The 12,048-nt window shown below is 46.9% G+C and overlaps 1 non-coding gene across 1 annotated transcript; it reads left to right on the top strand.

Annotated features, from left to right (window-relative positions):
* The first annotated feature begins 11,133 nt into the window (after positions 1 to 11,133).
* LOC119733480 lies at positions 11,134 to 11,326 on the top strand. The gene has a single exon (XR_005271850.1). It is a non-coding gene; the product is annotated as a U2 spliceosomal RNA (small nuclear RNA).
* The last annotated feature ends 722 nt before the right edge of the window (positions 11,327 to 12,048 follow it).

Raw genomic sequence — 12,048 nt, 5'->3', positions numbered from 1 at the left:
TCCTATAAGTTGCCTCGCCGGGGCTGGGATGGCCATTGAATCATCTACAACCGACTGAGGAGACACAAACATGTCTGGCCGTGGCAAAGGAGGAAAGGGACTAGGCAAAGGGGGTGCCAAGCGACACCGCAAGGTTCTCCGAGATAACATCCAGGGAATCACTAAACCAGCCATTCGTCGGCTGGCCCGCCGCGGAGGAGTCAAGCGTATCTCCGGGCTCATCTACGAAGAAACCCGCGGAGTCCTCAAGGTTTTCCTGGAGAACGTTATCCGCGATGCAGTCACCTACTGCGAGCACGCCAAGAGGAAGACTGTCACTGCAATGGACGTGGTGTATGCGCTGAAGAGACAGGGACGCACGCTGTACGGCTTCGGCGGCTAGACACCATATCCAAAAATCAAACCGAACGGCTCTTTTCAGAGCCACCACTATTTCAAAAAAGAGATTGAATCTTGATTTTACTCGATTTCACTTGTCCTTGTCATGTGTGTTCTTAGAGTTGCTTTTCCCCTCCCTATTTCCACTGTAAAACATGTCTGGTCTCCATTTTTTTGTCAAAGTCGATTAAGTAATAATTACTGGGTGCTCGTCTCAGGATATAGCGGGGAACGTATAGAGGGATCCGTGACATTTTGTTCGCGAATGGGTGTGTGTGATTATTGTCTTTATTACAAAACAAACATAAACAGCAGCCAATTTTGTTCGCGAATGGGTGTGTGTGATTATTGTCTTTACTACAAAACAAACATAAACAGCAGCCAGGGAAATCCGTATGTTTGTCACTTTTCTTTTAGGGGTGGGGGAGGGGGTGTTTATTGGGGTTCAATTAATCCCAAGTAGGGGGTGGGAGAAATATTGTAGTCTCAACGATCCCAAATGGATTCTGTTGCCGAGGGCTCATAATACTATAGGCTCGGAAAAGCAGCATTTTCGATTGAAATTTAACGTCTATACTTTTTCAACGTACGGAAATCGTGATCACTGAAGCGTCTCCGCTTGGCCCCCGAAGCACCCAATCGGAAGATAGCCCATTGTTAGGCTTCCAACCTAGGATGCTATGCGCCGGCCTTAAGAGGCGGGGTCCGTTCGCTCAATCTGCACTCAGTTGTGATCACCGTTCATCAAACCATACCCTTGACCATGGCGCGCACCAAGCAGACGGCAAGAAAGAGCACCGGGGGGAAAGCCCCCAGGAAGCAGTTGGCCACCAAGGCGGCCCGCAAGAGCGCACCGGCGACTGGCGGTGTCAAGAAACCCCATCGGTACCGACCGGGAACCGTCGCCCTCCGTGAGATTCGCCGCTACCAGAAGAGCACCGAACTGCTGATCCGAAAGCTGCCATTCCAGAGACTTGTGCGTGAAATTGCACAGGATTTCAAAACTGAACTGCGATTCCAGAGTTCTGCCGTCATGGCATTGCAAGAAGCGAGCGAAGCTTACCTCGTCGGCCTCTTCGAAGACACCAACCTGTGCGCCATTCACGCCAAGAGGGTCACCATCATGCCCAAGGACATCCAGTTGGCCCGCCGAATTCGGGGTGAACGAGCTTGAGCACGTTGTGTGCGCAAAAAGAAATAAAACTAACGGCTCTTTTCAGAGCCACTACTTCTTCAAAGAGAGATTAAGTCCAATCCCTGAGTTTTCCTTCAAATAAAGAATAAAGGGCCGTTGATTTTTTTCCGAATTATTATTGTTGATATTCTGTCCAAATACATTCCACTTTTTGGTTCTATACGTATGCCTCATCCGAAACGTGTTCCAGGCAAAATTGAATTGTTATGGGCATGGTAATAATGATATATATTTCCTATCTGTTTTGACAATTACAGGTACTCGTTCTCTTATTTTCGTCGGTTTTGCGTTACATTGTATGATTCATTATAAATGGATGGTGCATAAGGGGGAAACAACATTTAAAGAAGTATTGGTGCACTACGACATATTAATTCGCCCTCCGCTGGAGATGACTTTATTATTTCCCAGAAATTCAGTAGACAATAATATTTAAGAAGGACACTTATACACGTGTCAGTCTGAGAAAAAGGCTAAAAATACCCTTGCCGGGGAGGGGGGGGGGGGGGTCGTGCCGTGCGTGCATTGTATAACTATGCACGCATACCGCTTTCTTCACGCATGGGTAAGCGGTCACTGGCGGGAAAGTGGACGATGCATGGGTGGTCAGAATCCAAGCTGTGCACAATAAAAGCCGGCCAAGACGTGCTGGTCTTTCATTCGATCTCACGATCCGATACATTCCAAGTCCTCCAATATGGCTCCCAAAGTTAGCGGAAAAGGTCAGAAGAAGGCCGGAAATACTAAGGGTCCGGTTAGCGCAAACAAAAAGAGGCACCGGCGTCGCAAGGAGAGCTACGGCATCTACATCTACAAAGTGATGAAACAGGTGCACCCCGACACCGGAATCTCGAGCAAGGCAATGAGCATCATGAACAGCTTTGTCAACGACGTGTTTGAGCGCATCGCCAGCGAATCTTCTCGCCTCGCTCTCTACAACAAGAAGTCCACCATCACAAGCCGTGAAGTGCAGACAGCAGTACGCCTACTTCTTCCGGGGAGCTTGCTAAGCATGCAGTCAGCGAAGGCACCAAGGCCGTCACCAAGTACACGACTTCAAAATAGAAATTTTGAAGGCTTCAAAACCAAACGGCTCTTTTCAGAGCCAACACAGTTTCCAAAAAGAGATTTGCCAGTCAGCTCAGTTCGCCCGATCAGCCCATTTCTTAGGTTTTACAACTAACCTTTTTTTATTCTGTTGTGTCCCTTTCACTCTCTCTCTTTTTTTTTAATATTCTTTTACCCTTCGTGAGGCGAGGGGAGGTAATGCGATTAAAGTTAATCCCTGAGTCTTGTCGTCGTCGTAAACACATAATTTAATTTATGCCACAGCCTTTGTCAATTGGTCATTTCTTTCAATCTCCGGACGAGTGCTTGCATTTTGTTGAGTGGGTTACTATTAAAAAATAAATTAGGATTTCGTCTGTGGGATGTTACAAATATCTAGCAAGAAACCGAGGCCAGTTTTAACCGCCGCGTGAGAGCAACGAATCACTGCCATTGTGCGGAGGCTGGTCGAAAGATCATGGGACTTCTTCGGCGGAATAACAATAAAACGTCTTAAAATGGAGGTAAGAATGTTGCATGTTTCTGTGTTTTATCTAGTGATTCCATTACTTTGAACGACGATGACACAGTTGTAATTTTTTGTTCCCTCGTCCCCCGCGTCCAAAATGGATGCGGTGCACCCAACCGTGCGACGGGCACGCCCGTGTCGCGTGATTGGCTACTTGGCACGCTTCAGCCAATCCACCAGAACGCTATAACTAGTGTCGTGTTTTCCAAGTGGGTTCATTCACACACCACCTTTACTGCAGAGTACATTCATCTTCTGTCACTATACTGTCAAGATGACTGGGCGAGGAAAGAGCGGCAAAGCAAGAAGCAAGGCCAAGAGCAGGTCCTCCAGGGCGGGACTCCAGTTCCCCGTGGGTCGTGTTCACAGATTTCTGCGTAAGGGCAACTACGCCCAGCGTGTCGGTGCCGGTGCACCGGTCTACCTTGCGGCAGTGATGGAGTACCTTACCGCGGAGATCTTGGAACTGGCCGGAAACGCTGCACGAGACAACAAGAAGACGAGAATTAATCCCCGCCATCTGCAGCTTGCTATACGCAACGACGAGGAGTTGAACAAGTTGATGAGCGGAGTTACCATCGCGCAGGGTGGTGTCCTTCCCAACATCCAGCAAGTTCTTCTGCCCAAGAAGACCGCCAAAGTGTCAAAGTAAAGAAAAGAACTTACTTTGCATCCACAAACCCAAAAGGCTCTTTTCAGAGCCACCACAACCTTCAAAAAAGAGATTTGTCGCTGCCTGTCTAACTCCACCTCTACCTTCACTCATAGCCGAAATCAATTTCTCTATTTTTTTTTATAAACAATAGAACACTGTTCCAGATAGAATTCCCACTGTGTCCTTTAACGTATGTGACCGGCCGGCCGGCTGAGTACATTAGCCATACATGTATGTATATGTATTGTCTTAAATGTTGCCTCATGTAGAATGTGAATGACTTATTCACCAAAGGTTACAAAAATGGACAAATAATGGTGCGTTGACATTTGATTCCCGTTTGTTTCTTTTCTTTCTTTCTCTCTTCAATTAACTCCCCGCGGGACCGCATTGATATTGATACATAAGTATTATAAGCGCAAATGCAAACGGTATGACGAATGTTTTCTTTTCTTTCGAATTTTCTTCTTATAACTTCATGACGAAATAAACAATAAATCAATGAAATAAAATAGTAATTATTACAAAAAGGGGAAATAAGTAAGTGAAAAAATAACAAAACAAAACAATAACCAAGCAATTAAAGGAAAGCGGCAGGCTGGGACTCGAACCCACGGTCTATTACTTTCTACATGTGCTCTCTAACCACTCGGCCACGGAGCTTACTGACAAACTGAAGTATTTCCCCGCCCCTAATGTGGGACCCATTGGCAGGCCTGAGAAATACCCAGATGGGAAACGCCGAGGCGCGATGACCGGGAGTGTTGAAGGGCGCCATCTATTGATATGCTTGTCCCGGTACATCGTACGTACGGCATTTAGTGCCGACGCTCTCGCTCACTGATGCATTGATCCCATTTTTTGTCTGGATTAATTTTTTCAACAAGATTTTGGTGAAATATGATCGAGGTGTATGAAAATGCATGATAGAAATATTTTTAAGAATGTATATGTCTCTGTTAATCTGAGAAAGCCGGAGATTTCTTGCTCATCTCTCTCTCCCCGGGTTTCGTTGAGTTGCGGTGGACGCGCAGGAGTCTTTTTTTGTTTTCACACCAGGAAACAAAAAAAGGCAAAAATAATAATAAGAAGAACAATAGCAAACAGTATTTCAAGACGAATAATCCCTTTCCGCGCTATTGTTTTAATATTAATCGTTATCGCTTCTCGGCCTTTTGGCTAAGATCATCACGACTTCCCGAAGCTCCGTGTTTTCTTGAAGCGTAGTAAATCTTCAGAGCTTTTCTAAAGTTAAATTTTTTACCAGGGGTTTTGGTTATTTCATAGACGAAGTCTGTCTACTTTTCGTTTGAAATTTGTTGGATTTTGGGTGTATTTTTGAGGGTTTTGGGGTGGGTTTTTGTAGCTGGCTGAACACACAGTACAGTATTAGCCAGTGTATTCCTTTGTTCAGCTCTTCTTTTGTTCACGCCGGGCAGTGCACGGCCTTTCCTTTCTTCTGATTCAGTTACCCGTGGTGTTGCGTAACAGCATTCGTGTGCGTAACTCTACGGGATTTTGTGTTCTTGTTGTTTTTTGTCTAAGCGTAAAGGCAAAAAGCCTTGCCTTTTACGCCATTTTGTATATATAGGCTCTGTGCATTTTGCACTTGTATATTTAAATACCTCACTGATCAGCAATTTGCTGACCGTCCCTTTTTTCTTTTTGCTGCAGGGTGGCAGTTGCATCCTGCAGTAATCATTTTGGTAACTGGTCGGTGTTTTACCAGGAGTATTTACCGGCCTGTGCATTTGTTTTCCTTCGTTTTTTGTTTCCTTGTCGGAGATAGGCAAGATGCCATCTCTCCGATATAAAGAGTGCGCCGTCGAGCTGCGGTTCGGCGGCGAAGTTACGCCGAAACTAGTTTTTTCGGAATTTAGTAAGTTGGGAATTGTGGCCAAGGACCACCTGTCGGCTGTCCAGCCTTTGCCAGGGCATCGATTCGATGTTGTGTTCAAGACGCCAGAACTGGCGAAGACGTATCAACCGTCCCTGACATCCATCCCCGGATGTCAGGTGATTGCTTTTGATGGCATTGCCATTGTGACGATGCACTATGTTTGTCTTAGCATCGACGACAATATTGTTCGTCGTTTGCTGAGTGCCTATGGCGAGGTTCTCCAGGGTCGGTTTTGTACCCACGCTGGAGAGCCTACGATCTTCAACGGTACTAGGCAGTACCGTATGAGGATCAAGAAAAACATACCGTCCGTTATGCGGATTGGTAATAGAAATGCCTGGGTGTCCTACATTGGACAGCCCAGGACTTGTGCAAAGTGTGGCCAGCAGGGCCATTTTGCTAATTCCTGTAAGCAGGAAAAGTGCTATAAGTGCCTTGGTGTGGGGCACGTGGCTTCCTCGTGCCCCAACCGAGTTGTCTGTACTGTTTGCGGGGAGGAGGGGCACAACTTTAAGATGTGCCCTAACTCCTTTGCAAACAAAGTAGTTCCTAAACGCACCTGGGCTCAGGTGGTGCGGGAGGAGACGACTTCGTCGACTCCTGCCGAGCCTGAGTCCCAGGCTGCTGCCTCTGATGCATCTCCATCTAGCTCGTCAACCGTAGGGGAGACCCCACCCACTAAGCTTAACAGCACCGCGCCGGAGGACAGCTTGTCTAGCCGTCCGAAGGTGCGGTGTAGTTCCTGCAATACGCAGGTTGGACCCTACGGGGTTGATGCTTTATGTATTTCCTGTGACTGCCCCATCGGTCACAGGAAAATCACTGTTCTTTCTTGTGCTGATTGCACTAATGTTAACGGCCCGCCGCAAATTGTTTGCAGTGAGCCTGAGTGCAACACTTTTCTGCTGGAACGCCAGCGAAAAATCCCAAAGGTTCCTGCTGGTTCCAGCAGGAAAAGACCAAGTAACAGAAAGAGGCGTGTAATTTCTTCCTCATCTTCGGATGAGGAAGTACAACACAAAAAAAGTTCTCCTCCTTCACTGACGCCCGTGCTCCGCATTGCTTCCGAGAAGGAACTTTCCGGCTCGGGCTCTGAGGGCATGGAAACATGTAGCGAGACCCCTGATGCCCCACAGGAGGTTCTTAAAGGACCTACCGTTGCCGTAGTAAGGAAAGCCAGACTTAAACTTAAAAGTCTTAAGCTTCCTGGGATCCAAGAAAATTTGATCCCTTGCAGCGTTCCTGCTTGCAAGGAGGTTTTCCAGGCTTGGTCTGAGCTTAATAGCCACAGGGTGACAGTCCATCAGGATAAGTCCCCTGTGGAATTCAAGTGTCCCCGCTGTGACAAGACCACCCGGTCTTCTTATGACTGGTTTAGCCACCTGATCCAGGAACATGCACATTTCGTTTTGGATGCCGGATCGGCGGACCTTAGGTCCTATTTGAAGTATTGAGTATTTTTTTCTAGGCAAAATGACGCCTTCATCAGTCTGTTTCTTTTCCTTTCTTGTATTTATTTCAATGATTTCCATTATTTCATTGAATGTTAATGGAATGCGTGATTCCCTGAAAAGAAAACGCATTTTTCAGTTTTGTCATCATTATGACATATCCTGCCTGCAGGAATGTCATATCACCCCTGCAGATTTGGCTTTATGGAGTGCAGAATGGAGGGGAGAGATGTTTGCCAGTTTTGGCACATCTTTCTCCTCTGGTACTGTAATTCTTATTCCTAGGCGTAGTCCTTTACGTTTTTTCGATTCTTCAGTGGATACTGAGGGTCGTATTATTAGCGGTACCCTCCAGGGTCACGGGGGTAGTGTTAATCTCTGTGTAGTTTACGCTCCCACGGACCCTGGAGCCCGTCGTCTTTTCTTTTCTAATCTGGCCTCTCATTTGAGAGGCAATCATCCAATTATTTTGTGTGGCGATTTTAATTGTGTTTTGGACATCCATTTGGACCGTCGCGGTTCTGCTGCTACTTCGTGTGGTTTGGGAGCCGCGGAGTTGCGGCAGCTTTTGTCCACCTTTTCCCTAAAAGACTGTTGGAGAGATCGTTTTCCTAATGTTCATTCTTTTACCTGGCGAAATGCGGCGAACTCCGCCTCCAGTAGGCTGGACCGTTTTTACGTGTCCCGTCTGCTGGATGTGGAGTCTTGTTCGCACTCGCCCTGTTATTTGTCTGATCATGATGCTATTACTTTGAAATTTACCTTCCCCTCTTCTCCCGGCATCGGGAGCGGTTACTGGAAGTGTAACGTCTCCATCCTTTCTGATGCCGTTTTTAGAGAAGAGTTTACGCAAGCTTATTTAGGTTGGCGTTCGCTCAAGGAGGGGTTTGATAATGAACTCCTCTGGTGGGAGGACGTCAAATTGCGTTCCAAGCAAATGTTGGTCAGCTTTTCTAGCCGCTTAGCCAGGAAACGACGGAAGAAAAGGGAGGACTTAATGTCTTCTCTTAAATCTGTTCTTCTTGATTTGAATAGTGGGGATTCTAACCCCGCGCTTCTAGCCCAGTATGACTCTTTGAAATGGAGATTGGAGACATTGGATGACTTTGAAGCTGAGGGGGCTCGAATACGTTCTCGTGTCCGTGTCCTCAATGATGCGGAGAAGCCATCCAAGTTTTTCTTTCGGCTGGAGTCCGAGCAAGCCAGAAAAAAGTTTATTTCTTCTGTCCGCGGTGCCGACGACGTTGTTGTCGAGACTTCGGCAGAAATTGCCTCTGTTTATCGGTCCTTTTATTCCGATTTGTTTAGCGAGGAGCCGGTAGAGGAGGATCTCCAGTCTCCCTTTCTAGACTCGTTAACCTCCAGAGTCCCTCATGACCTTTTTTTGGATTTCGAGAGTCCACTTGAACTCTCGGAGTTGACCGATGCACTGAAGGGGATGGCCAACTGTAGGACCCCTGGTGGGGACGGACTTCCCAGGGAATTTTACATTTCCTTCTGGGAGTTGTTAGGTCCAGACCTGCTGGGGGTTTTTCGTTGTGCTTATAAGTTGAATTGTTTAGCTGTTTCTCAGCGGTCGGGCATTCTAACTCTATTAGAAAAGCCCGGTGACCCGTTAGATCCCCGTAATAAACGGCCAATTTCTTTGCTGAATGTTGACTACAAAATTTTGTCGAAGGCCTTATGCTTACGTATCAGCAAAGTGCTGCCAGACATCATCAGTCCTTTCCAGACTTGCGGCGTCAAGGGGAGGTCCATCCACGACAACATCAGACTCCTACGGGATCTGGTGGCGTATGTGGATGGAAAGAACCTTGACTGCCTTGTAATCTCTTTAGATCAACAGAAGGCTTTCGACAGAGTTAACTGGAATTTTTTGTTTAAAGTCATGAGTCGTTTTGGGTTCGGCCCTAACTTTTTGCACTGGGTCAAACTTTTGTACACCGACATTTCTAGTCAAGTTTTAGTTAATGGTGTTCTTTCTGATCCGTTTGGTTTGTCGAGGGGAGTGAGGCAGGGATGTCCCCTATCTCCTCTCCTCTACGTTCTTTTTATTGAGCCGTTTGCGGCTACAGTTATCCGTGACGGTCGCATCGGTGGCCTGGTGGTTCCAGGCAGCAGTGGTTTGCAGTGCAAAGTCGTTCAGTACGCTGACGACACCACTTGCATTGTCAGGGATCGCTTGTCGCTGGTGCGACTGTTCGGTATCATTAAACAGTATGAGTTAGCGAGCGGTTCTCGCCTGAATATGGCCAAATCTCAGGGCCTCATTTTCGGGGCCTGGCCTGATGATATGTCTTCTCTGGTTGACATTAAGTGGACCAGAACTCCCATTAAAATTAATGGTATTTTTGTTGGTAAGGGAAACATGGGTGAGAAGAGCTGGAAGGAACGAATTCCAGCTCTGCTCACTTGTCTTACTAAATGGAAAGGGAGAAATCTTTCTCTTCTTGGTAAAGTTTTGGTTGTTAATTCAGTTATTCTTTCGCCTCTGTATTATCTAGCGCCTATTTACCCCCTCCCCGCCTCGGTGGAGAAGGTGGTGAACAAGGCTATTTTTGGTTTCATTTGGTCTAATAAGACCGAGTTGGTTTCGCGCCCAGTCCTTTTTCAACCTGTTGATCAGGGTGGGCTGGGCGTAGTTAATATTAGACATAAATGTGATAGTCTTTTTGTTCGGGGTTTGAGGAGCGTGTTGGATGTTGATGGTCCTCCTTGGAGGTTTTTTGCCCTTTATTGGGTAACATTTTCGTTGCGTAGTATCCTGCCTGTTGGGTTTTGGTCTAACAGCAGGCCGCACGCCTTGAACCTCACTTCTTGGTATGGGTATTTTTGCAAGCTGGTCTTGCTTGTTTTTAAGCTGGCTCCGAATTTTGCCTGGGAAGCGGGTACCTCCCGCCAATTATACCTGATTTTTTTCGGCCAAGATCCTGTTAGGAAACCGGTCTTAGTCCTCCAAGACTTAGCCTTGGTTTTTAAATTTGCTAACTGCTCCGTTTTGGATCACCGTCTCCGGGATCTGAACTGGAGAATCATTTGGCGGGCCGTGAAAACGGCCCAAAAAGTTCTTAATTGGGGTTATGGGGCCGGCAAGTGCCCCCGCGCCGGTTGTGGCCAACCGGAAACTATTAACCATGTTTTTTGGGATTGTGCCTTTGTTTCTATTCCTTGGGGTTGGGTTGAACATGTGGGTGGGAGGATCTTGGGGGAACATTTCTCCCTGACCGCACCTTGTGTATTGTATGCTGATGGTTTGAATAACCGTGCAGATTGTGTTTTGGTTTGGTACTTGATCTGCGTTGTCAAGTGGCTTATTTGGTCTTCGCGTTGCGAGACCTTGTTCGATAAGTCTACTGCCAGCGCAGATATTGTTCTCCATCGGATTAAGCGCGCGGTCAGGGATAGAATTCGTGCTGATTTTGCTAGGCTGACCGAAGACGGCTTCCGTGCTACGTGGTGCGTGCGGGGAATTCTCTGCACAGTCGTCGGAGGTCAGCTAATTCTTCGCCTTTAGGTTTTTGAAACCCTTGGTGTTTGCTGTTTAGACCCTTTAGGTCTCTTCTGTGTGGGAGATTTTTTGCTCCTGGTTTACTGGGACCCTTTTGGTCCCTTTTGTGTGGGAGCTTTCAGCTCCTGGTTTTGGGGCCCTTTAGGCCCTTTTTTAGTAGAATCATGGCATCTCTTTAGAGCCTTGTGTCGAACCTGTGAGAGTCTTCGCTCTCATGTTTTAGACCCTTTAGGTCTTTTTTATCGAAGTTTGGAAGTTTCGTCTGGATGTGTATAGTATGCATTTTGTTTGAATATGGTTTTCGGCAGACAGTTAGGGTCGTACCCTACCATGGTAACGCGTGGGTAGCGTGGCTACACAGTTTGTTTGTCTTGTCCGTGTTAAGTGTTTGTCAGTTTAATTATTAGGCAAAGGGTAGGGAGGCTCGTAGCCTCACTTACTAAGGTGTAGTGTGACTACCCTATCCTGGGATCTTCTTTAGGAGGATCCCGAAACCAAAAAATTAGTATCTGTTCTTTTCAGCTTAATATCTGAAACGCTGTTCATTGAACAGCCAGTATATTAAACTGATTTTTGGATTTGGGCCGTGGAATAGAGGCTTGCCTCGTCCCGGCCACGGGTTGGCCCGGTATAGCAGTACATCCGGGATTCGGCCCACTCCCTTCGGGGAACATCAATTAATACAAAAACAGGTTCTGACTACGGTGCCCCGTCGTTAAAGGTTCGTTTTCTTTTGACGTTTTGGTGACAGGGCTTTCACATTGAATTACGGTAAATATTAGTAAGTGTGTAAAGTCTTGTTAAATTATGATGTTGGCGTTTCCATTGATTTCCGTTCAAGGCGTAAATAAAAAAAAAAAAAAAAAAAAAAAAAAGGCTTGGCCACGACCCCTCTGTGTCTGGTTATAAATGTATTGTTTGAGTCTCGTTGCAATATGTTTCTAGGCATCTTCTTCCTTTTCTTATTTGTTATCCCTTTTCCCCCTTGTTTTGCTTCTGATTTGTTTGTTTCCCAGGATGAGTGCTCCTGCCACGATTGGTCGCCAGAGGGCGCCGTAACAGTTGATGGCTTCGCATGCTCATATCGCGTCCGCGCATGTCCTATAAGTTGCCTCGCCGGGGCTGGGATGGCCATTGAATCATCTACAACCGACTGAGGAGACACAAACATGTCTGGCCGTGGCAAAGGAGGAAAGGGACTAGGCAAAGGGGGTGCCAAGCGACACCGCAAGGTTCTCCGAGATAACATCCAGGGAATCACTAAACCAGCCATTCGTCGGCTGGCCCGCCGCGGAGGAGTCAAGCGTATCTCCGGGCTCATCTACGAAGAAACCCGCGGAGTCCTCAAGGTTTTCCTGGAGAACGTTATCCGCGATGCAGTCACC

The sequence above is a fragment of the Patiria miniata genome, unplaced genomic scaffold (assembly GCF_015706575.1).
Source record: "Patiria miniata isolate m_02_andy unplaced genomic scaffold, ASM1570657v1 HiC_scaffold_25, whole genome shotgun sequence".
Taxonomy (NCBI): Eukaryota; Metazoa; Echinodermata; class Asteroidea; order Valvatida; family Asterinidae; genus Patiria; species Patiria miniata.
Note: the sequence above shows the minus strand (reverse complement) of the source record. Positions and strands in the feature narration are given on the sequence as shown.